Here is a 5,000-nt window from a genome sequence, read left to right on the forward strand (position 1 = left end):
CTACTGACCTGTCCTGTCATCCACCACTCTACTGTCCTGTCCTGTCCTGTCATCCACCACTCTACTGTCCTGTCCTGTCATCCACCACTCTACTGTCCTGTCATCCACCACTCTATTTTCTTGTCATCCACCACTCTACTGTCCTGTCCTGTCATCCACCACTCTACTGTCCTGTCATCCACCACTCTATTGTCTTGTCATTCACCACTCTACTGTCCTGTCCTGTCATCCACCACTCTACTGCCCTTTCATCCACCACTCTACTGTCCTGTCATCCACCACTCTACTGTCCTGTCCTGTCATCCACCACTCTACTGTCCTGTCCTGTCATCCACCACTCTAATGTCCTGTCATCCACCACTCTACTGTCCTGTCATCCACCACTCTACTGTCCTGTCCTGTCATCCACCACTCTACTGTCCTGTCATCAGCCACTCTACTGTCCTGTCCTGTCATCCACCACTCTACTGTTCTGTCATCCACCACTCTACTGTCCTGTCATCCACCACTCTAATGTCCTGTCATCCACCACTCTACTGTCCTGTCATCCACCACTCTACTGTCCTGTCCTGTCATCCACCACTCTACTGTCCTGTCATCCACCACTCTACTGTCCTGTGCTGTCATCCACCACTCTACTGTCCTGTCCTGTCATCCACCACTCTACTGTCCGGTCCTGTCTACTGGTCTGGAACCATGTAGCCTCTACTGGGTCTCTCCCATTGGGATGTGATGATTTTCAGGAGTAATGGATGAGCACGTGGCGTGTCTTCCGCTTTGGGATGTTAACAAGGCAACACTCCATCTTAACTCCTCCTCCACATTTACTGGATTGGTTGAACATCACAGAAGAGAACCTCCCCCAACAGTGTTTTTTTATTCTCGTGAAGACCAAGGCAACACTCCATCTTAACCCCGCCTCCACATTTACTGGATTGGTTGGACATCACAGAAGAGAACCTCCTCCAACAGTGTTTTTTTCTTCTGGTGAAGACCAATATGCAGAGGATCCAGTTCCATGCTTTTCTGTTCTGCCTGCTATATTGTATTAGGACACATGTAACCTTAATGGTCTGAAAGGTCTCGTCAGGACCCATGGCTCACCTCAACAGCTGTAGTTCAGGCATGGGCACTTGCCCAGGGCATGCCGACTTGGATAGCACTTGTATCACCGCCTGGTATGGAGATGGAGCGGTCCGCAACCGCAGGGCTCTCCAGAGGGTGGTGCAGTCAGCCCAATGCATCACCGGAGGCACACGGCCTGTCCTCCAGGACACCTACTGCACCCGATATCACAGGAAGGTCAAGAAGATCATCAAGAACCTCAGCCACCACGGCCTGTTGTCCTCACTATCATCTAGAAGGCGGAGACACTACAGGAGACACACATCTCCAGCCCATCAGACTGTTGAACAGTCACCACTAGCCGGCTACCAGCCAGTACTCTACCCTGCACCTTAGAGACTGCTGCCCTGTGTACATAGACATGGAACACTGGGCACTTTAATAATGTTTACATCTTGTTTTATCCACTTCATATATAAATACTGTGTTCTAGTCAAGGCTCATCCTATATAACTACTGCTGTACACACCTTTTCTATTCATATACTGTCTACAGTATTTATATTCCGGTCTCTGACATTGCTCGTTCTGATATTTCTTCATTTAGCTAGAAACACAAGCATTTGGCAGCACCTGTGATAACATGTGGAAACACAAGCATTTGGCAGCACCTGTGATAACATGTGGAAACACAAGCATTTGGCAGCACCTGTGATAACATGTGGAAACACAAGCATTTGGCAGCACCTGTGATAACATGTGGAAACACAAGCATTTGGCAGCACCTGTGATAACATGTGGAAACAAGCATTTGGCAGCACCTGTGATAACATGTGGAAACACAAGCATTTGGCAGCACCTGTGATAACATGTGGAAACACAAGCATTTGGCAGCACCTGTGATAACATGTGGAAACACAAGCAGAGAGACAGAGGAAGAGATGGAGAGAGAGAGACAGAGGAATGGATGGAGAGAGAGAGACAGAGGAACGGATGGAGAGAGAGAGAGGAAGAGATGGAGAGAGAGAGACCTAGGAATGGATGGAGAGAGAGAGACAGAGGAATGGATGGAGAGAGAGAGACAGAGGAATGGATGGAGAGAGAGAGAGACAGAGGAACGGATGGAGAGAGAGAGAGGAAGAGATGGAGAGAGAGAGACAGAGGAATGGATGGGGAGAGAGAGACAGAGGAACGGATGGAGAGAGAGAGACAGAGGAACGGATGGAGAGAGAGAGAGGAAGAGATGGAGAGAGAGAGACAGAGGAACGGATGGAGAGAGAGAGAGGAAGAGATGGAGAGAGAGAGACATAGGAATGGATGGCGAGAGAGAGACAGAGGAACGGATGGAGAGAGAGAGAGGAAGAGATGGAGAGAGAGACAGAGGAATGGATGGAGAGAGAGAGACAGGGGAAGGGATGGAGAGAGAGAGACAGAGGAATGATGGAGAGAGAGACAGAGGAAGAGATGGAGAGAGATACAGAGGAATGGATGGAGAGAGAGAGAGAATAAGAAATGGAGAGAGAGAGACAGAGGAAGAGATGGAGAGAGAGAGAGAGGAATGGATGGAGAGAGAGAGACAGAGGAATGGATGGAGAGAGAGAGACAGAGGAATGGATGGAGAGAGAGAGACAGAGGAAGAGATGGAGAGAGAGAGAGACAGAGGAATGGATGGAGAGAGAGAGACAGAGGAATGGATGGAGAGATGAGAGACCAGGTAGACTAGAACATCCATCTGGCCCTCCAGGTAGACTAGAACATCCATCTGGTCCTCCAGGTAGACTAGAACATCCATCTGGCCCTCCAGGTAGACTGGAACATCCATCTGGCCCTCCAGGTAGACTAGAACATCCATCTGGCCCTCCAGGTAGAGTTCATTTAAATGATGCTGTAGTTTGGTGTCAGTCACACCACAGGGACCCAGTTCATTTAAATGATGCTGTAGTTTGGTGTCAGTGATCTTAACATCCATATGACAGACACCCCCACAGGACTTTCTCTGGTCTGAGTGATGTAATGGTCTGGCTGGCAGGAATACTCTGTGATGTATTGGGCTTGTGTCTCTGATTAGAGAACTGAAACTACTATCTTAACCTACACTGTTACTGACTCAGTTTTCCCTCCCACACTCTTTTTCTCTCTCTCTCTCTCTCTCACACACACACACACACACACACACACACACACACACACACACACACACACACACACACACACACACACACACACACACTATTAATGACTCACCTTTCCCTCTCTCTCCCTCTATCTCTGCTTCTCCTACAACACTCTCTTCCCCTCTATCTCTCTCTCTCTCTCTCTCTCTCTCTCTCGCTCTCTCTCTCTCTCTCTCCCTCTCTCCCTCTTTCTTGCTCACTCACACATGTTGTTCTTCCATCCTGATGGGGATCTAAAATTGATTTCCATTCAAAATTGTAACCCTAAACCTAACCCCCTAAACCTAACCTCCTAACCCTAAACCTAAACATAAACCTAACCCCTAACTCCTAACCCTAACCCCTAACCCTAAACCTAACCCACTAACCCTAAACATAACCCCCTAACCCTAAACCTAACCCAAACCTAACCCCCTAACCCTAACCCTAACCTCCTAACCCTAAACCTAACCCTAACCCCTAACCCCTAACCCAAACCTAACCCCCTAACCCTAAACCCACCCCCTAACCCTAAACCTACCCTCCTAACCCTAAACCTAACCCCCTAAACCTAACCTCCTAACCCTAAACCTAACCCCAAAACCTAACCCTAACCCCTAACCCTAAACATAACCCCCTAACCCTAAACCTAACCCACTAACCCTAAACATAACCCCCTAACCCTAAACCTAACCCTAACCCCTAACCCTAACCCACTAACCCTAAACATAACCCCCTAACCCTAAACCTAACCACCTAACCCTAAACCTAACCTCCTAACCCTAACTCCTAACCCTAACCCCTAACCCTAAACCTAACCCACTAACCCTAAACATAACCCCCTAACCCTAAACCTAACCCAAACCTAACCCCCTAACCCTAACCCTACCCTCCTAACCCTAAACCTAACCCTAACCCCTAACCCCTAACCCTAAACCTAACCCTAACCCTAACCCTAACCCTAACCTAGCCCTAACCCCTAACCCTAACCTAACTCACTAACCCTAAACCTAACCACCTAACCCTAAACCTAACCCTAACCTAACCCTAACCCCTAACCCTAACCTAACTCACTAACCCTAAACCTAACCTCCTAACCCTAAACCTAACCCCTAAACCTAACCCTAACCCCTAACCCTAAACATAACCCCCTAACCCTAAACCTAACCCACTAACCCTAAACATAACCCCCTAACCCTAACCCCTAACCCTAAACCTAACCCCTAACCCTAAACCTAACCCACTAACCCTAAACATAACCCCCTAACCCTAAACCTAACCACCTAACCCTAAACCTAACCTCCTAACCCTAAACCTAACCCTAACCCCTAACCCTAAACATAACCCCCTAACCCTAAACCTAACCCAAACCTAACCCCCTAACCCTAACCCTAACCTCCTAACCCTAAACCTAACCCCTAACCCCTAACCCTAAACCTAACCCTAACCCTAACCTAACCCTAACCTAACTCACTAACCCTAAACCTAACCCTAACCTAGCCCTAACCCCTAACCCTAACCTAACTCACTAACCCTAAACCTAACCACCTAACCCTAAACCTAACCCTAACCTAACCCTAACCCTAACCTAACTCACTAACCCTAAACCTAACCTCCTAACCCTAAACCTAACCCCTAAACCTAACCCTAACCCCTAACCCTAAACATAACCCCCTAACCCTAAACCTAACCCACTAACCCTAAACATAACCCCCTAACCCTAACCCCTAACCCTAAACCTAACCCCTAACCCTAAACCTAACCCACTAACCCTAAACATAAC

This window comes from Oncorhynchus mykiss, chromosome 13 (genome assembly GCF_013265735.2).
Source record: "Oncorhynchus mykiss isolate Arlee chromosome 13, USDA_OmykA_1.1, whole genome shotgun sequence".
NCBI lineage: Eukaryota > Metazoa > Chordata > Actinopteri > Salmoniformes > Salmonidae > Oncorhynchus > Oncorhynchus mykiss.